Raw genomic sequence first — 22,288 nt, forward strand, 5'->3', positions numbered from 1 at the left:
AGATCTCAATGCTGATCTACCACAATCCAAGAATAATGTTTGGGAACCTACCTACCTATTGTTGTAAAACAAAAAATAAAGGATTTTTCAATAAAAAGTAAATACTTACTTGTAGTCATTTATAGTTTTGAAGTAGCCCAAACCCTAACAGTCCTGAATAGATGAAGGTAAAGAGAACAGGTAAGAAAAATTTTGACTCTAAAGGAAGAATACACTGATAACCATACTTTGAAGTGAACTAATAGCAAAGTTCAACAAAGGTGTTTTCTTTCACTGAAAACAATAAAAACTGCTAAAGACAGGATTACTAACATTTAATACACCATGAAAGTCTAATAACGTACACTGAGTTACTTTTGGTTTTTAATTTAGTGTTTTTTAAATGTTTTCTTAAGTTTATTTATTTTGAGAGCAAGAGAGAGGGAGGGAGAGAATGGCGGAGGGGAGGAGGAAAGAATCTCAAACAGGCTCTGACAGTGCAGAGCCTGACACGGGCTCAAACTCACAGACTGTGAGATCCCGACCTGACCTGAAATCAAGAGTCAGAAGCTCAACTGACTGAGCCACCCAGGCGCCCCTACTTTAGTATTATTTTTAAAGACTGGTGGGAAAGTAAAGAAGAAAAAGATTATCTGCACAGTCAGGCCATAGTGGTTTTCAACTCTGGTTCTAACAGAACCAACAGGGATGACTATTAAAAGTTTTCTTTGCTCGGGGCCACTCCCAAAGAGTCTGTAAGTCTTCAGGCCAAGATAGATGCTTTAAAACAAACAAAATAAAAAATCACATCAACAGAAACACAACTGCTCTGATGCCTGCCGAGGCTCTGTAACACCTGACACTGACCAGCTTTGCCTTCTCACATCTTCTTCGACATTTCCAAGTCTTTGGTGCAAAAATCTTTACTCTTCCTCTGTCATCCAGCTTACCTTTCCTAACTTGCTTTTTTTCTTCCTTTGATTTTTAGGTTTTTACTGTAATTCCAGCAGAGTTAACGCACAGTGTATATTAGTTTCAGGTGTACAATACAGCAACCCAACACTTCCATCCATACATCCCCATCATCACAAGTGTACTCCTTAACCCCCGTCACTTTTTCTAACTTTCACATTGTTCTTTCTCTAATTATTCCTTTACAGAGATGCCCTGAGGTTCATCTATATCAGATGGGGTTAGGGTTGCCCAAAAGCTACACTGAAGTCAACTTAGGCACACTAAACTATTTTTTTTTTAATGTTTATTTTTTAGAGAGAGACAGGCAGTGTGTGAGTGGGGGAGGGGCAGAAAGACAGGGAGACACAGAATCCGAAGCAGGCTCCAGGCTCTGAGCTGTCAGCACAGAGCCCCACGCCGGCGGGTCGAACTCACAAACTGTGAGAACATGCATGACCCGAGCCAAAGTTGGATGCTCAACCACTGCATCACCCAGGACCCCCTAATCTTTTTTTAATGTTTATTTTTTAGAGAGAGTCTAAACTTTGATTTAAGGGGAAATCAAGGTCACAGAGGGATGATCGTTTAATGAATATTCGGATATGAGCACATGGTAGTACAGAGTCTAAGGAAAAATACTCAGTGTTTGATTCTTCATTCAGTTAAGAAACACAATACATGACAAAAGCATGAGTTTATGGTGACAAGTGGTGCATAATGACACATCAGCTTACACCTGGCAGATTTCACTGGGTATCTCCAAGATAGCTGGCTTGGAACTCAGCAATCTGAAGGAAAAAACCTTGATCATCTTTTGGTCAAAAGCATCTCTGAGTGATAAGAGGTCTTTATCAGTCATGATAGGGAGATTTATTGCAGTGGCCTTGCATGGCGCCCCTCTTTTGGATTTAAACAGATTATGTGGCCTAGAAACGGCCAGACCTATTGAGGTCTGGTTCGAAAATTGTTTCCTTGGATCTATTGCATTTTGGGAAACTTTCATAATGTTTTTCCAATAGCTTTTATCCTACCTTAATAATTTCTAATTTCTTATTCTGCAATTGGTAACCTCATATGAGTATCATAATACTGACTCTGATCTTATGATGCTAACATACATAATTTATCAACCTTCAGACTACGTACACACATCAATGGAATTCATGTACTTCAGAAGGTGCTCTGAGTAAGTACAATACCAACTTGCACCTCTGGTTTTCACTCTTTATATCCAAATCTGAAACATTTTACTCTAGCCCGAATGCATTAAAACTCCATTTCGTTGTAATTCAAATTTTCTGATAATTATGTAATCACCTCTAAAAACTAGTGGTTACATAGTGGAGGTTATTGGAAAACCAGATGCTTAAATAATTCCAGGAAACCTATTTCCTTCTTGATTGTTTTGAAACCTAATTAATACTAAGATGTTCTTTAAATTGTTTTTCTTTTGACCTTACCCTCACATACAGATTAAAGAAAAAGTCAGAGGACTTTATTTTTGGTACAAGGGAATACTCTTAACACTGAGACGACAATAACTTAAGAGCCAGAAATAACCTCTATTTTCTACTTTTTTTTGGGTAAAGATTCCAAATTAAGTTGTCCAAGATATGAATAGATTAGAAGGTCAAATAAACAGACAAGTTTGAGTTTGTTTTGAGCCTAGAGAAGATTTCTTTTAAAACATGTCAATTCCTGTGCAAAACAGGTAATATAAATGTGCTTTTCTTCCAAAGCACCATTTGTAAAAGGTCTAACTTTGGGATTACTGATCCCACATAAGCAGCTTTGGGAAAAGAAGAGAAAGAGCTGGATGACATTTATTGTGCTTAGTGACTATAGTCATCACAAACCACAAATTTATGTATTGGAAAATAGAAAAATTCTTTAAAGTACAGAAGTCTCTGATCAGCTATTTAAAAAAGGGAAAAGAAAACTGCCATGTTTTTTTCTTAACATTTCACGGTTAGTTCAAGTCTTCAGTCTATCGGAGCAAATCTTATAAATATAAGAAAACCTTTAGACAAATGTATGATGCAAGGACCTAACTGGTGAATCATTTGAGGATTCAAACTAGGGAAATAAAATGATTAAATCAGCATTTTGGAAAAAATCAAGTATGTGCTGAGTGCCCGTCCTATGCCTAAATAATTCAAGACTATGTTCATTCCCAAATTAGAATTTGTAAAAATCTGGGGAATAACTTCTGCCTTACAGAGTATTTCCTCAAAGTGATGTCAAGTGGATTTCCAAATAAAACTTTCTGGCTGGACTGTCAATGACTGAAGTTTCCTACTTGACACTTTATTTTTGTTTGTTTATTCATTCATTCATTTTGAAGATCTAAGTGGCTTTATTAAGTGAATCATGAATTGTGTGGTGTCCCATCTAACAGGAACAGGGGAGCCTCCTCCTACATGACAGTTTAAATAACTTACTTGACAATATTATTTAATTCTAAAACGGCTGACACAAAGTGTGGTCTGTATAAGTCAGGAAATGTTTAATGTAATACTGGGGTGTGGGAAAAAGACATATCTGCACTTAATTATTTTCTTATTTCCTAGGGTTTTTTTTGTTTTAGGTAAAAATGGGTGTACTGTATACATACGATACATATAAATAAATATGTATACAGACTATGCATATTCCTACATTTTATTGATAGGCGTACAATCAAGGAAGGCTGGAGTAAAAAAAATAAAATTTCCAACAATATACTGAAGAAAATTTCATGACATTAGAGTGGGATTATTTCTTACAGAGGACACAGAAAGTAGAAACCATGAATGAAAATTTTGAGAAATAAAAGAGATAAATTGTATCACAGCAAAATTAAAAATTTCCTTTCTTCAAAAGATACTTCAAGACAGTTTAAAAGCAAGCCACTGAGTGGAAAAAGAAAATTTCAACATATACTAATCAACAAACGGCTTGTATCTAAAATACCGACAAATCAATATGAAAAACAAGACAACTTATAAAGGGACAAGAGATTTGAAAAGGCACTCTATATAAGTGGATATGTAAATAATCAATACACATGTCAAAAATGTTCAACTCACTAACTGTCGAGGAAATGGAAACTACAAGTTCAGTGTGGCACCCATCTAAAAAATCACCAGAAATTAAAAACACGACAATACCGAGTTTTGAAGATGTGTAGCAACCACAGCTCTACACAGCTGGTGGGAAGCGAATCAGCACAGCCACTTTGGGAAACGTGATTATCTACCAAAATTGAACCTGTGATCCAACACTTTATACTTAAGTATATACTCAAGAGAAAGGCATGCTCATGTGCTCCCATCACAGTACGAACTCCGATTCCCATCAATATGAAAAACAGTTGAATATGCTTTGGTCACGCTACATGAAATAATAGGCAGCCAGGGACATAAAGTAGTGCCACACAAAATATGGAGGACTCTCACACAGACAAAGTTAAGTAAAAGGACCTGGAGACAAAAACGTACATTCCGACTGATTCAGTTTATATGAAGTTTATCAAACAAACATTACTGATCCAGCATATTTGAATAGTAGGGAGAAGGGTTAACTTCAGGGAACAAAGAAGGGACAGTGGTTATGAATCGGTAAGAGGGCTTCTGGGAGACACAGATAACGTTTTCTTTCTTCACTGTGTGGTGGTTACACAGGCATGCTTATTTTCTAGGAACTCAATGAGCCATAGGTAGGTTATACTTCATTAAGACATATGAACACCAGGGTTGCCTGGGCAGCTCAGTTAGTTAAGCATCTGACTTCAGCTCAGGTCATAATCACACGGTTTGTGGGTTCGAGCCCCGCATTGGGCTCTGTGCTGACAACTAGCTCAGAGCCTGGAGCCTGCTTCAGATTCTGTATCTCCCTCCTTCTCTGACCCTCCGCTGCTCATGTGCTCTTGCTCTCTCTCTCTCAGAAATAAATAAAAAACATCAAAAAAAAAAAAAAAAAGACATATGAACACCAAAGGCTAACTTTAACAACTTTAGACTGAGGATGCATTTATTATTTTCTTAAACAATGGGCAAATTGTTCTTCTGACTTTTCACAAACTCCTGATGAGAGGGAAAGAGAAAATTATTCTAGCATAATAGCTAACATGTTCTCTTTTAAAAAGAAAAATCATCATTAGCAAGTGTTATTTTTTTACTTTAATTTGTGTAGAAGTGTCACCGGAAACTTAAAAGTCTGGGAAGAAACCAGCTGAGAAGTTAACAGTTGAACACGAAGACTGGAGCAATTCCTTCAGTATGATCCAGAAACGAACAGATAAAGAGGATAAAATGAAACGCACTGAACATAAAAGTCAAATTGTAAAGAACTGTTTAAGATCCGTATGAAAACAACTACTCCTGAACTGAACAACACTACTTCATGCTCCATCCCACGCAGAGAAGTTATCTAAATTAGTTGTACTCAACTGTGTCAAGCTCAAGAGGCACTTCATTCGGAGCAGAATTTTATCTAGGAGCTGGAGAGCCAAACTTCACTACCATATTCTCAAGGGCTTGCCCCTACCAGCATGCCAGGATTGCACACTGAAGCTATTTAGAAAGTCAGAGTTATATTTGTGTATTTGTTTTGTTGCCCTCGGCATCTAAACTGCCTGTTGTGACGTATCCATCAGCATTCTGGTTTGAACCAAACTGGGTTGAACTAAAGCAGCGGCTTGGGTTAGAGATGGAAGGTTTTAAAGATGTTACAAGGCTGGGGAGTGGGGGGGCTGCACTGCCTAGAAGTGGGTTGATATAACACTGTTGGCTGTTGGGACATACAAATTAAATCTCTCTGTCCTAAAGAAAGTTTTTTTAAAAACATTTTTATTTACTGTTTTTGAGAGACAGAGAGAGAAAGAGTACAAGCAGGGGAGAGGGAGAGAGAGAGGGAGGGAGGGAGGGAGGGAGAGAGGGAGAGAGAGAGAGAGAGAGAGAGAGAGAGAGAGAATGAATCCCAAGCGGGGCTCAAACTCAGGAACAGTGAGATCATGATCTCAGCTGCAGTTGGACTTAACCGACTGAGCCACCCAGGCGCCCCTCCTTGTTGTTTCTTAAAGACACCCGGTACACTTTCTCCTCAGGGACTTTAGTGCTTGCCGATTTCTATGTCTACACTGTTGTACTCCCAGAGAAGCTCATGGTGCATTCCTCCACTTCTGTGTCAAATCTTTACTCAAATGTCACCTTACCACTGAGGCCTTCCCTGCCGACCACAGGACCTAATAATTCATTGTATTTTCAATTTTTTTGATGTTTATTTCTTTTTCGAGAGAGTGTGAGCAGGGGAGGGGCAGAGAGAAAGGAGACAGATAATCCAAAGCAGGCTCCATGCTGTCTGTGCAGAGCCCTGTGCAGGGATCGAACTCACAAACTGTGAGATCATGAAAGATCAGAGTCGAAATCAGGAGTTGGACGCTTAACCACCCAGGCGCTCCCATCATATTTTTAGCATCCCTCATACCCCACAGCATCAGAGAAGCTATACATTTTATTAGATAAAGTATATATTTTGCTTATTTGTTTCTTGTCTGTTAGCCTCCTGTGGAATGCATAGTTCATCAGAACAGGGAACTTAAGTTTTATAAACTTTTCTCTTCTGAGCATCTAGAATAGTGCCTGGTGCATCATAAATAGATATGCGTTGAATGAATGAATGACTATAACAAGTGCTACGATGCTGCATGTTTTATGTGTATGTACAAGTTGGCTAGAATTGACCCGTCTCTGCTAGTATGAGTCTGGAATTATGATCAGGTTACTTGGGTTTACCTAGGCTTCATGTGACTTTGCACACAGGTGCTTAACTCTGCATCTGTGTGTCTCGGGCCTCAGAGGTTGCCTGAGGATTGAGTTAATACACAGCAGCTTTAACAATGTCTGCCACATAGAAGTACTTCATAATTTTATGCCTAAGGAAACATTCAACCTTATCACAGTTGCTTTTTGTCATTTTTTTTCCAGTTGATTAAACACTGTTATTTCTGGCTATTTATGTGAAGGTACTTTTGAGCAGAGGGTCTTGGTCCTGATACCATGGATTCAAGTTTGTTCTAACTCACTTGTTTATCTTTTTTCCCCTTAGGATGACTTTGATACTTCTTTCTTTAGGGATACCTGGGTGGCTCAGTCGGTTAAGCATCTGACTTCAGCTAAGGTCATGATCTCATAGTTTGTGGGTTCGAGCCCCGCATCAGGCTCTGTGCTGATAGCTCAGAGCCTGGAGCAAGCTTCAGACTCTGTGTCTCCCTCTTTCCCTGCCCGTCCCCTGCTCATGCTCTGTCTCTCTCAAAAATAAATAAACATTAAAAAAATTTTTTTAAGAAACAATAAGGAGACATTATAACTGGGACACAGTAACCAAGAAGGAAATTATCAGATTCTGGAAGGGACATACTAGTGGGACACATTATATAAGGTCACTGTTAGGATTCTGGCTATTTTCAGATGGGAAGCCATTTGAGGGATTTGTACAGAAAGCCAAAATTCAAAGTATTTTGGGTTTTAAGGGTACTAAAAGACTCCTCGGCAGGGCGACTAGTGGCTCAGTCCATTAAACGGCCGGCTCTTGGTTTCTGCTCAAGTCACGATGTAGCAGTTTCGTGAGTTTAAGCCCTACATCGGGCTGTGTGCTGACAGTGTGGAAGCTGTTTGGGACTCTCTCTCTCCTCCCTCTCTTTCTGCCGCTCCCCCCTACTCGCCCTGTCTCTGCTTCTCTTGAATGAATGAATGAATGAATGAATGAATCAATCAATCAATCAATCAGTAACTTAAAAGAATCCTGGGCAACTGGAAAACGGAGGTTCCGTATTAACACAACAGGCTAAGAGTTACAAACAAAAATAGGATGATGGAGTGAAGTTAACAAGTCTGAAGGGTCAGGATCCTTACTGGCAGGAAGGAAGGAAGTGAGGAGAGGCCACAGCTTTCCCTGGCACTGTGGCTGGGAAGACGGGTCTGAATCAAAATCTGCTGAGGATGCCACTTTGACAGTGGAGGCGGAGTAACCAGGGAAGACACAGAGAGCAGCACCAGAGTAACACAGTGAATTCCTCAAAGAAACACTCCCAGGGAAAGGGAAACACAGGGAATGTCATCTAGGCAGCTCTGCTTACTAACAGACACTCTTAATGCACTTGAAAGGCTGCCTGTTCTAAAAACAAACAAAGGAATGGGTAGCACTGAAAAGAAAACAATTTCAATTCTGCAACAATCATTAAAATAGGGTCATCAAAGCAGGGAAATACTTCACATAGGAATTCTCATGGTAGCAATAATCTAATGCATATGGCCTTGAAGATGGGTAAAACTGTTACTTTCACACAGTGATAGGAGCCAATAGAGAATGACACAGACTGCTTATGCAAACATGGTTGAAATGAAGTAAAAAAAAAAAAAAAAGGAAAATCAGTGTTCAATGGACAAACTCTTGAAGTGTCCAGTAATGACGCATTTAAATAGGGTAATCTGGCTGGAAGTGTACTCATCTGTAAATAATTTAAACACAGATCGAGTTATGAACTGGCAAAAAAAATAGTATGTGGTCTAAAAACATACCCAATAGGATACTTTCGGCTCTAAGGTTAAAGAGAGCCGATTTTAAAAGGGTCTCAGAGTCCCTTTTGTACAGAGATCCCTTAAAATATAAATGGCTGGCGGAGCAGAGGAAGCGGCTGACAGAGGAGCCTCCAGGGGACTGGGGGGAAAAGGGGGAGAAGGGAGAAAAGGCAGCAGCTCTCTCTACTAACCACCCAGAGAAGAGTCTGGGTCACAGCAGTCTGTGTGGGGTCTGAGACGTTCCATCTTGTGAGCAAACCCTCACCCTGTCTATCCAACTGTCTATACCCTACCAATGAACTTCAACCTTGAAGGTACTCTTTGTAAGAGGGCACAGAAATCAATCACTTGTGCGATACGATCTCAGATCTGTGCTTTTTATACATATTTCACCCTTAATTTTTTCCAGGTGTGAAATGTGCCAGAATTTACATATTTACTTTCTCTCTTGTTAACAACAACAAACAAAACAAAAAACCTGACACAATTAAGAAGAGAGAGTGTGGGCTAATAATAAGCTCATCACTTAAAAAGACAGATTAAATGGAGAGAGTAAATACTTTTTAATTCCTCTGAGGAGGCTCTGTGGCCCTTCAGGATTCAGAACTATGAACACTGTAATTCCCTTTGGCTAATTGTGGGACTTTTGCATATTGGTCAGAGGTTGAGGCCCGATGTGAATCAGCTGCCTTCTCAGAGAGCTGTGAAGCTGTCAGGCACGCATCTCAGGTAGTGACTCTCCTATCACACTCCTGAGGTTAGAGGCACTGTTTCTCAGCTCTCCTCTCTTCACCTCTTGTCATTTGATTGGAGATGCACTTTCAGAGTTTTTGAGTGTCGGAATTCTCTTTACTTGCATTCGCATTTCATGGATAGTGTGGCTGCACATATACGTTTCTAGACTCAAAACCAGTCTTGTATGTTGGGGCGCCCAGGTGGCTCAGTCGGTTGAGTGTCAGACTTCGGCTCAGGTCATGATCTCATGGTTCGTGAGTTCTAGCCCTGCGTTGGGCTCTGTGCTGAAAGCTCAGAGCCTGGAGCCTGCTTCGGATTCTGTGTCTCCCTCTCTTTCTGCCCTTCCCCCACTCACACAGTGTCTCTCAAAAATAAATATTAAAAAAACAAAACAAAGAAAAAACCAGTCTCGTATGGAGTCCTAATGCCATTTTCTCCATTGTGCCTTGGAATTTAGGGTTGCTGTTAACAGTCTGATTCCTGTTCTTTTGTTGGTAACCTATTTTTCTTTCCTTCTTTGGAATCTCTTAGGATTTTCTTCTTTATCTTTGGCAGACTGAAACTCCAAGAGTATGTATTTATATGGGAATATTTTAATTCATTTATTTGCTTGATACTTGTTTAGCCCTTCTATCTGAAAATTATTAGCTATCTTCAGGTCTTGTGATTATTATTATTATTATTATTATTATTCTCTTAACTTCCTCTCTATAGTGTACATGCATTATTTGTGCCCATCCATTATCTTTGAATGGCCTTCTGTGTTTTATTTCACACATTACATTATTAAAAAGTAAAAATACTATACAGTGGTTAAACAGTGAGAGACTGGAAAGCAGAAAGTCCCTGACACGTGTGAGTAACAGTAAGAGGGTTAATGTAGCTACAGGGAACTGAGTGAGGAAGAGAGAAGCATGGAAAATAAGATCAGAAAGGAAACCTTGAGTGGACCATATCATTTAGGATTTTGTAGGCTAAAATAGAGACTTCTCAGTTTGAGTGAACGGCAAGCCTTCTCAGGGTAAAAAGTATGGTTAAATCACACATTTCCAGGGGCGTCTGGGTGGCTCAGTCGGGTGAATGTCTGACTTCGGCTCAGGTCATGATCTCACAGTTTGTGGGTTCAAGCCCTGCGTCAAGCTCTGTGCTACAAGTCTGGAGCCTGTGTAGGATTCTGTGTCTCTCTCACTCTCTATCCCTTACCTGATCGTGCTCTATCTCTGTCTCTCAAAAATAAAATACGTGCTTTAAAAAAAAAAAAATTGCACATTTCCTGAGACGCCTGGGTTGCTTAGTCAGTTAAGCATCTGACTCTTAGTTTCAGCTCAGGTCATGATCTCATGGCTCATGGGATTGAGCCCCACTTTGGGCTCTGTGCTGACAGCATGGAGCCTGCTTGGGATTCTCTGTCTCCCTCTACTTCTCCCCTCCCATGCATGTACTCTCTTTCTCTAAAAAAACACAAAAAAATCTTAAAACAAATTGCACATTTCATCTGTCATTACTATATTAAAACAGATTTAATGTTTCAGTTATAAAAATTATATGATTTATATTTAACTTATTTCTATCATAAGCCCAGGAATTTTGAAAAAGAACTATACCACCCCATGCCTTTATTCTAAATTGAGGGATGCCAAAAAATAAAAAATAAATTGTACACAAGATCTGCAAGCTGAAGTACTCTTAGAAAACATTTCATTCAAGCATATAAGTAATCATCATCTCCGATGGGCTTTTTATTAAATGGACAAATTATTACTTAGCAGAGTTCAGTTGGTTACATTTATTTTTTTAAAATGCAATAAATACATACTGCATTTCTTCCAAAGTCAACACTGTTGTTAAATGTTCCATCTCCTGATTTGTACCAATACTATCAGTTCCTACTGAGAAGAGCGGGGCTAACAGCAGACCTTTTGGTTAAGAGCAAGTGACAGCAAAGCGAAGGGGTCAGAATACAATATCATTTTGGTTTCGATGATAACTAAGCAATTGTCTTAGTTATAATCCAAGCAAATTTAATAAAGCTAAAAACAACTTGGTCCTACCATGATACAATCTCCTGTTTTGAATAAATTCATATTATCTGGAAATCAGTAAGCCTCATGTGGCATGCAAACAAGGTCTGAAAATAGTAACACACCAGAGCTCAAACAGGATGCCACATCCTTGAATTTTTTTACGCCAGTATGAAAGGCTATTTCCTGGAAGAAATGATGCTTCTAGGTAAGACATTTCTTACAGTACGATTTCTAGGATGACCTGTAACCGCCATAATAAAACATCTATCAGGAAATCGTCAGCCTGACAATTCACAGCAGTGGTGGCACAGAAAAATGGCTCAAATTTTCCGGAGCACGTCATAATTAAGGACAGAACATTTTCACGATTAATAGGCTAAAAGGCAGGAGTTTTCAATGAATGCAGACTGGGCAACTTTCACATCTTTGATGATGGTCCTGACCACTTTTAACTGGTTTAGTGCAATTTAAAAATGCTTCCCTAAATGTTACATGTGTTAACAGTTAGAAATCAGCCTAAATTCCCGTGACGTTTTATTTAATGAACCTCAGGTTCTGTGCTGAGAACCTCATAAGCAAGCACTCTCTATGCTGTAACAGGATTAGTGGTGTATTTCAACATTAATCTAACAGTTGGTTAAAAAAATTTTTTTAATATGTAGGCTTTCCAGGAGTTCATAATGAAGCAAGCAGTATCAATACTACTTAAGATATAAAAACCCATTTCTCCTGGCAACAACTGAAAACCCAACTCCATACCCCTTATATGGGACACATTCCCAGGAAACGGGCCCAACGAAGCACTGGACCAAGACCGTGATGGAGACATGGCTCTGGCAAAGTACCACTGGGTCACACTTAAAGCACTAATCCTATCTGTCATTTTCAAATATGGAGCTGTTTAATGCCTTCCCTTGTTTGGACCAACCATTTGGAGGATCCCAACCTGCTTTGAAGCCGCGGCATTTAGCTATCCAAGTTTTTGTTTGTGGCTTTGTTTCAAACTTAAAGAGTAGTTCAAGGAACCCGCTAGCAACATACTGCATCAACAAGTTGATTCCTAAAAAATAAATATCTTCCACTGAAGAGATCAGTGTTCTTAACTGCTGTATCTTTAATTAAAGGAAAGGGAACAGTAAAGCTTACTTCTAACGTCAGTCATGAATTTGTACTCCGTTTAAATCATGACTTCCAACCACAATTGCTATACTAACTTAACTTTCCGCTGAAGGATCATGTTATTTACCTATTCATAGTTAACTAACAACTGCCACAATATTTGTTAAAGTTAACAACAAATATTTTAACTTTATTTTTAAAAAAATTTTAAACGTTTATTTGCTTTTGAGAGAAAGACAGAGTGAGTAGGAGAGAGGCAGAATCCAAAGCAGGCTCTGAGCTGTCAGCACAGAGCCCGATGCAGGGCTTGAACTCAGTGAGATGGTGACTTGAGCAAAGTCGGATGCTAACCAACTGAGCCACCCAGGCTATAACAAATTTTTTATTTTTTAAATGAGCCTCTATTTCATCCCATCTAAACTTTTCCATCCACCCTTCAACTCTGTCACATAAAAATGAACACAAGCAAAGCCTGGCAGAGAAGAGACCGACAGAGGGTCTATCAAGGTGCATTCTTTATTGGACTCAGTAAAGGGGAGACATAATGGCACATGAAGGAGACACATTAACTATGAGAAACGAAGTGAATACAGGTGAATGCAACATGCAAAAAACACGGGAGAGGAAACGGAAGAGGTGACACGGGAAAAGGTAGATAAATGGAGAAAGAAATATGGGAAGAGGAAGGAGAACTCAGGAAGCCAAAGAAAAAACAGAATGGAGACTTAAAAAAGGATGTAAATTTGGGGTGAACGTGGACAAACAGATCAAATTCTGACTGAGTTGGAGGAACTTGTCTGGTGCCGCATTAATAAAACCATTTGAATTTTCAAATGCTAAGGAAAATGTTTGTTTTTTAAAATGCTTCCTTGAATCTCCTCTTTTATGTTTATAAAATGATGCTCTGGACAGAAATTAAGGGCACTGTCTGAAGTGCTGGTGACATCCAGAAGGACTACTAACGGAAAAAAAGAAAAAAATGGTCATAGTTTTAAATTATGATAAATACTAACCACACCATGAATACAGAAAAGTGCAGTTGTGGCTACTACTTTCTGTAACATATAACGTCCTAGATGTAATTTCAGTACTTTTATTTTTTTTTCTTCCTTAGTTTGTCAGGTTGGTTTCCATATAACACCCAGTGCTCATCCCAACAAGTGGCCACCTCCATGCCCATCTCCCCCCTTCCCCCTCCCCCACCTCCATCAGCCCTCAGTTTGTTCTCAGCATTCAAGAGTCTCTCATGGTTTGCCCCCCTCCCTCTCTCCAACTATTTTTCCCCTTCTTCTCCTGCTTTGTCCTCCCCATTAACTTCCTCCTAATCAGTGCTTTTAACACTACCACACTACAGTCAGAAGAAGGCCGAAACCCTACGGTCTCATTTGCGTTTGAAACAGGTATTCAGGGAAAGCCTAGTTAACAAAAGCAAAACCTTCAAATTTCACTCAGCTGAACTGGAGAACTTCTTGTATTATTCATGGCCTGGAAATAACACCCACAGAAGTGAAAACTTAGATACCTTGTTTAATGTAATAATGACTCTGAAGAAAACAGAATACTAAATACTAAAATACTTAAAATAATAAAACATAAGACTTCTTATTTTCCAGATAGTGTTTGTCCCCAAACATCCTGGTGTTTAAGAACTTACATAGTATAATGACCAAAAATAAACTAGCTGACATTAAAAAGCTCTACTATGAAAAGCTGTAACACCAAAATTTCCAGGTGAATAATTAGTGAGCTGTTAACTAGATTAATGACTGTATTTCATGTCAATGACATCTAGCCAAAATGACAGCACTAATATCTACCACCAATGGCCTGTGGCATCAGCTTGACCTTACTTTTTTACTTATTTATTTAAAAAAATTTTTTTAATGTTTGTATTTATATGAGAGAGAGAGAGATAGAAAGTGTGAGCAGGGGAGGGTCAGAGAGAGAGGGAAACACAGAATTGAAAGCAGGCTCCAGGCTCTGAGCTGTCAGCACAGAGCCCGATGAGGGGCTCGAACCCACCAACTGTGAGTTCATAACCTGAGCCGAAGTCAGACGCTTAACCGACTGAGCCTCCCAGGCACCCCAACTCGGCCTTATTTTAGAATTCCTGAGAGGCTCTAAGAGTTGGCAAAACCATTTTAGGAGTATTTACTTCAGATATGAACCACTCCAAGCCACCAGCTTATGCAATGGGAGAAAATATGTGCAAAACCATTTATCTGATAAACGGTTAATATCCAAAATATAAAAGGACCATTTCCAACTCAATAGCAAAAAATAAATATTTTTAAAAAATGTTTCTTTATTTTTGAGACAGAGAGAGACACAGCTCGAGGTGGGCAGGGGAAGAGAGAGAGGGAGACATAGAATCTGAAGCAGGATCCAGGCTCTGAGGTGTCAGCACAGAGCCTGATGTGGCCTGATGTGGAACTCTAACGCATGAACCATGAGATCATGATCTGAGCCGAAGTCGGATGCTTAACCATCTGAGGCCCCCAGAAGCACCCCAAATATTTTTTAAAATAGGCAAAGGAATTGAAAAATTATCCAAAGAAGACATACAGATGGCCCACAGGTATATGAAAGGGAGAAGGGGAGGAGGAGGGGGGAGGAGGAGGGGGAGGATAAGAAATACCATATTGCACTTTGGGGAATATTGCCCAGAAGAACTGAAATCAGGATCTTGAGGAGATATTTGCACTAATGGTCTCTGCAGCAGTGTTCACAAAAGCCAAGATGTCAGAAAACCTCTAATGTCCATCAACAGAAGAATGTATAAAGAAAATGTGATCTGTGCGGCCTGGAATGGAATATTTTTCAGCCTTACCAAAGTTGGGGGAGGGGGTGGGGAGAGGAAATCCTCCCAAGTGCAAGGACATGGATGAACTTCTGAGGACGTTATGCTGAGTGAAATGAGCTAGGCACAGAAGAACAGATACTGCATGATTCCACTTAGATGAGGTCTCTACGACAGACACACGGAAGCAGGGACAAAGCTGCTAAACCATCTGCATAAGGTTTTTGTTGTGTGAGGTGATTAAGTTCTAAAGATCTGCTGTTCAACACTGTGCCTGTCTAGAGTTAACAATCTTGTATTATAACTTAACATTTGTTGAGAGTAGATCTCATGTTAGGTGTTCTTCCAAAAACAACAACAATAACAACAATAATAATAAATAATCAAAATCTCCTAGACCATTACCAGTTAGCAAGCAATGGAGAAAAAGATAATATAAAACAGAAGGTAGTGAGGCTGCTTGGCCACATGGGCTCCTTACCCTAAGCCAGGCAGGTGACTGTCCTCTTTGAGGCTTCCTTTCTAATAAACCCTTCAGAATACCTGGACACTGGAAAAATGAACTATATATAGGAAACACTGAAGACTTACTGAAATGAAAAACTAAATGAAGCTTTAGGGTATCCCAGGAAAAGAAAGAATCCTGGATAAAACAATAAAATTTATATTCAATGGACTGAGCCATTAAAAGGGAGTAAAAGATTGATGAATTTATTGATGGTCTCCTGAATGAAGTGATCATGTGTGTAATTGGTGTTTAGGTTAAGCCAAATGATATTTTAAATAAACATCTTTTAAATGACTTTTTAAGTAATCAGGAGTCTCAAATAACCTGGGCTGTGATACTTCAGGGCACCACACAGAGTTTTGCATGATACAAATATATTTTCTCACTTGCCAAACGACTGTGTGTGTATTCTGCGGCACGCGGCTACACTAGAGTACATACGGTTGTATTCTATTCTCCAGCCATTTCGTACATGGATGGTCCATCTCCCAAATTAGATGATCAGCTTCTTTAGAGCAAAACCACACTGCCTTCTCCTTTTTGTATCTGTTAGCAGCTAGCATGGTGTTGGGCCACAGGACTACTCAGTAACTGCCTGCTGAAGCAAACGGTACCCTTAATTGTTGTCGTTTCTGTTTTCTGAAGTACAGCTGAATAGATTTAACGCTGTGGCGCTGTCAGCTTTTATACTTCATCCTGCTTCTGTGACTGCCGTGCGAGAAAAAGGCAAATTCAATCTTTACATTTACTCAATCGATGCTGCTTCTGCCAGGATTATCAACAACAATGACAATCAATGCCAGTTCAAGTGGTGAGTTTTATTACACCAGAGTACCTTGTCACCTAGAGACTGAACCCAAAATATCTATACCAGACTTCGTCATTATTAGCCTGAACCTGGCTCAAAACAAATGATCAGTCCTAAATATACATTCACTGCCTATATCTTTCATTCTATAAGTGGGGATTAAAAAACAGTAAAAAGGGAAATAAAAAATAATTCTTTTTAAAGTAGATAAGTTGTATGTGTTCTCTATGTACTGACATCTTTATGAGCAAATGTGACGGTAATATGAATTGTAATGTCTATAGGTATATATTTTTTTCACACCTTTTTATAAAGAGATAAAATAATCAGAGTTCCTGGGGGGCTCAGCCAGTGAAGCGTCCGACTCTTGATTTTGGCTCATTCATGATCTCCCCGTTCATGAGTTCGAGCCCTGTGCTGACAGAGCGGAGCCTACTTGAGATTTTCTCTCTCTCTTCCTCTCTTTCTGCCCCTCCCTCATGTACTCGCACATTCTCTCTCTCTCCCCCTCCAAATAATAAATAAACTTAAAGAAAAAGAGAGAGAGATAAAGTAATCGACCATAATCCTATCATAAGCTGGGAGTCAAAACAAAAAAGACAATTCTCATAGTAAGTTAACCTTCCAAATAGAAGACCACGTTGCAATGCTCATCAACTTACGGTGAAGAAATTTTTTGTTGCCAGTGCAGAAAGATGAAATGGAACTATGAAGCAGTTAAAGCTTGTTTATAATCAGGGTTAAACTAGAACATGAAACTAACAAGAAGGTAGTGACAGTGGTCCCCAAAGGTCCCATTTTAATAAGCTTGAAAGGAAAAGGATCAGAATCCAGGCTTAATTGTCATTTACAATCCTATAACTCATGACAAATTTATGCAGCCGTGAAAACATTCATTTAAAGTCAGAGCAGGATTATATCATCTCTTCAGATTTAACTGAAATTTTGAAGGGGGGAAAAAAAACCCCAGTAGCTTATTTATGGTTCTTTGACAAATCTATTTTATTATACCTTTTTTATCTCTAATTCTCTTACTTGAAGAAATGACCATATATGAACATGATACCTGCTATTTCCTTATGTTCATTACTTTGCCTAATGTGATTTATTTTTAAAAAATTTTTAAAGTGATTTAAATTAAAATTAACATCTAGTTTGTGTCATGCAAAATCGACAATAATGAAAAAAATTGTATTTCATTTTTCCAATTTTAAAACACTAGCCTTGAATATATTAATATCAAAACGGTGGTTCTGGGGCTCACACTATGCTATATTTTATTTCTTCTGACCCATTTTTTAAAGATGAATGGAAAGTGTGTTTTTAAATCAAGCCACTATGATGACTATTATCTGTTGAGCTGAAAAAGTCCTATCTGTACCAACTTCCACTGGCAAAATTGAGATTACTTTTCTAATTTAAGGAAAGCAGGAACGAGGCCAAAATGAACATGTAGAAGTCAGAGTGAGAGAGACTGTATTCACATTTATCGCCACAATGAAAGAAAAAAACCACCCTTCTAATCCTGATTCCTAGAAAAGATGGTAAGCTCTACTGAAACGTAAGCATATGTGCATTATTCTGATGACATTTTATTCCTTCTCTTGCCTTGTTGACATTTATAACATGACCCAGTTTGGCTGAAATTACCATAGTGAAAAAGTAGCTGCATTGTGATAAGTGATTTTACCTAGACATGCTGTCTGGTTCCCACTGGTATACACACACTGACATCCCTGGGTAAGAGAGACTAATTCCTTCTACTCGTCTTTTTCATGATAAAAGGCATCGATAGTGGTTTTTTTAAATTCCTTGCTTCTAAATGTTGAAACTGAAAAGCTGTGAACGCTTGGTATCATCAATCAAGTCAGAAAACTAAGCCGTGTAATGACACAAGCTAAAAGAAAAAAACAAAAACAAAACAACCCTGAAACCAATACGTTGGGAAATAAAGATAAGAGGAATGAAATCACCTAAGTGGGTGGTCTTAGGATTTCTGGCCATGTTCCCTGTTCCCCGCAGGTAACAGCGGACTGGCGCTGGGAGGCATCTGAGACAGGACATAAATGCAGAATTTCAAGGACAAGACTGTTCTAGGTTAAATGACCAGGAAGTATACATGGAATAAAAAGTCTCTGCAGGTAGCACCACATTACAGATGTAAAATCAAGGAGTCTTTCAAAGATACCATGAAAGATAGAAAAAACAAAGTGGAAGAGGTCCTCAAAGGAACTGATGGAAAAGGTGGAGGAGAGGTAATCATGACCAATGTACGACAAAGTTATTAGAATTACTACTGGCAATAAGGCTGTCTGCTCCAAAAAACCCAAGCCTTGGTGACTGAAATGCAAAGTTCCATCGAGGAGGAAGCTAGTTGGGTAAGAGAAAAGAATTTCTGTCTGTGGCCTGAATCTAATATTTAAGTAAGGAGTTTTTAAAAAAAAAAAAAAAATTTAAGTTTATTTGAGAAAGAGAGAGAGAGCACAAGTGGGGGAGGGTCAGAGAGAAGTAGAGACAGAATCCCAAGCAGGCTCTGCAACATCAGTGCAGGACCTGATGGGGGGCTTGAACTCACAAACCATGAGACCATGACCTGGGCCTAAAGTAAGAGTTGGACATTTAACTGACTGCACCACCAGGTGCCCCAGGATTCATTTAAAACAATTTTTTTAAGGTTTTTTTATTTTTGAAAGACAAAGAAAGACAGAGCATGAGTCAGGGAGGGGCAGAGAGAGAGGGAGACACAGAATCTGAAGCAGGCTCCAGGCTCTGAGCTGTCAGCACAGAGCCCAATGTGGGACTCGAACTCCCAAGACGTGAGATCACGACCTAAACCCAAGTCAGACACTTAACCGACAGAGCCACCCAGGCACCGCCCCCTCCCCGCCCCGCCCCAGGATTCCTTTTAAATGTTCAACTCTGACTTATGCCAAGAAGAGTGAACCCATCGTACTGATAGCAAAGGGTGCTGCTTCCCACCCTCGTGAAGCAGAAAGGCCAAAGAGAGTGAGAGTCAGAGTGAGCAGAAGAGGCCCACTTCCCAACACCTTGGGCTTTGGGCACAGAAATAATGTGAATTTGTGCAAAATCAAAGTGAAGTTAGACAAAGGCTGACGATGGGTGTTTAATGTCTAAACTGTCAAGATCAGCAACTTGCCTACATGATAAATTCTTAATACTATATGAGGGGGTATAATAAATCATAACTGCAATTTTGATGAACCAATATGGAATTTCAGGGCGGCTGAAGTCACACTGGGACCCAGGGGTCCTGGATGTTTGTGGTGGGATGGGATGGGATGGGATGGGAGAGCAGGAACATCACCAGTGGGTGTATGGCCTGACCCGCACAGGGAGTGGAAGCCTGACGGTACCTCGCAGGAGGTAAGGACGTGTGAGGGAAAAAGGGCTAGGGCTGGGCCTATAGACAAAAGTTGTTTTCAGAGGATTCTGAGAGACCCGGTGTCCAAGCACAGCGGCATTTATTAAAGTGAACGCAATGCCATTTTGGAAGCTCCAAAAGACCTCAACAGACAGCATCTTAATGAGAAAGAGCCCCCAAGGCATGCACTACAGAGGTGGTGGCGAGGGTCTACCCTCCGGTGAATCCATGACAAGAGTAAGGGATTATGCGGAGGGGGGTGCACGAGTGAAACTGCCCTGGGGGCTACCAGAATAAACTGGGGTACACTTTACAGGGAGGTGACAGGTAGGACATGAACCAAGACCACAAGGCTATGATCATTCATGTGTGTGCACGTGAACCCCCAGAATGGTGTGCCTTGAGCCTCTGAGAATGCTCTAGTCTGACAGATGTCATTAAGGGAGAGGGGATCATTCTGCAAAGAGTGGAGGTCAGGGTAAGAGTACATGCCCTAGAACACACTTCTAATTCTAGAACACTTAGAAAAGTAGCCTTCTTCCCTGACACTTTATAGCATCTCTCGTGGGTACCATTGGGGGCAGTGGTGGTGGTAGTTTTCTGAACCATGATGATGGAAACCGCAACCGAGGACACCTGCCTAGTGCCAGCTGCCGTAGAAAACACTTTGTTAGGCATTAACTCACTTAAGTCTCACAAGGATGTTGGGAGGAAGGTGCTGCTATGATTTAACCTCGCTTGATTAATTGGAACTGAGCTTAGAATCTGTCCAAGGTTCCGTGGAAGGTAAGGGACAGCAGGAGCTTAGGGATGTTTTGGCCAGAGCTGTGCTCCAGAAGCATGTTTTGTTTGGCAGCCTGACTGAGACTCCACAGAGCAGAACCCTGAGAGTATCATTACCCAAGGCGAGAAGCAGGGACAGGGCCATGGCCATGAGCCAGGACCCCAGGCTCCCCGCTGAGGCTAACCATGGTAGAGTTCAAGTATTCTGAGTAGGGCTATGCGGTACTTAAAGTGTTCCTTCAATATGCTGGAATTCTCTAGGTGTTCCATCCATACCGAGGAGTCACCACTCCTCAGGATAAGGGCAGAAGATGAATCTCCTCCAACTCAAGTGGCCTGGAGTGAGGCTAAGAAAGGAGACTAAAGTCTTGTCAGGATGACCTCCAGTTTCTTCTCCAACCTTAGGAACTCAGCCGTCCTCAGTTCACGAGTGGGAATGTGGGTCCCCCAACTTGAATCCTCCCCACAACCTTACCACGTGAATATGCCCAACTGTCTGTGCTCCACTTTGGACCCAACCACCACTTGGCTTCTAAAAAGTGAAAGTTGGAAAATGTTTGCCACCTGAATTATAAAACTCTGTATGCACTCCAAAGGAAATGGACCACATAAATTCCTCAAAATAAGCAATAAATGGTAAGCATACATGACAGGAAATGGCACAAATGAGAAGACTGCATACAAAACAGTCATGCTATTTTATGTACAATCATTTAAAAACGGTAAGTCTTTAAGCAGAACATAATTTCAGCTGATAAGTAGTCTGGAACACTGACACTTAAATTTTTAAGACACATTTATAGTCTAATGTTACATACTGAATGCTATATCTAATAAAGGCAAAATAAATTTATGGCCACATTTAAAATGCAAGATTAGATAAAATCGATTACGTTTTACAGGTTTGTTTCCCCTCCTACAGACTCTCTAGCTTAAGCTGAGTTCAACTTGTCCAAAAAACAAAAAACTTTTTCATCCAAGCGGTTGGTAAAAAGTGAATGCTTACTATGGACCAGACAGTGTGTTTAGGATCTCTTACCGTCACAAAATTTAGAAAGACAAAAATACAAGGAAATAGGCAAATAGAACTGCAAGCTGTAATAACAGGTAGAAAAGAAAGTAACAATGGCCCAGGATGGACATGGTGTTCACGGCACACCTTTCTAAGTATATCTCTTTGAGTTAAGAAAAGGTATCATAAGCCACAGAAAAGAGTCTGATGTTATACTAAGTACAACGGAGAGTTACTGAAAAGTGTTTTAGGCAGGGAGTGAGGTTATCTACATAACATTCTAAGAGGGTCAACTTTTAACCATGTAACAGTGGATTAGAGAGGAAAGTGAGGATTGGGAAAGTCAAAGAACTATGACGCTTTGGAACAGGTGGCAATAGATATGAGAGGATAAGTGGATTCAAGGTATAATTTGAAGAGAGAAGCAATATGGCGAAAAGCTGGATGGGGGAATGCATGAAAGGAACTGAGGAATGAGTCCTGCCTTGAGTAAACTTAAGGTAATAGTGCACCAAATGGTAAAACTCTTCAAAACAAACATCTTCCAAGTCCCAGTGTACTCAAAGGGCTTTTTAGAAAAAGAGCTATTATTTAGGACAGGACTAGTTAAAGAAAGAAGGAAGGG

At 39.9% G+C, this 22,288-nt stretch overlaps 1 protein-coding gene across 3 annotated transcripts in view; it reads right to left on the reverse strand.

Moving 5' to 3' along the window:
• COMMD10 (COMM domain containing 10) overlaps positions 1-22,288 on the reverse strand; it is a 196,824-nt gene that overhangs the window by 42,689 nt on the left and 131,847 nt on the right. The gene's annotated exons all lie outside the window — the stretch shown is intronic.

Source organism: Hyaena hyaena, unplaced genomic scaffold, assembly GCF_003009895.1.
Source record: "Hyaena hyaena isolate Hyena2069 unplaced genomic scaffold, ASM300989v1 scaffold_431, whole genome shotgun sequence".
NCBI classification, from domain to species: domain Eukaryota; kingdom Metazoa; phylum Chordata; class Mammalia; order Carnivora; family Hyaenidae; genus Hyaena; species Hyaena hyaena.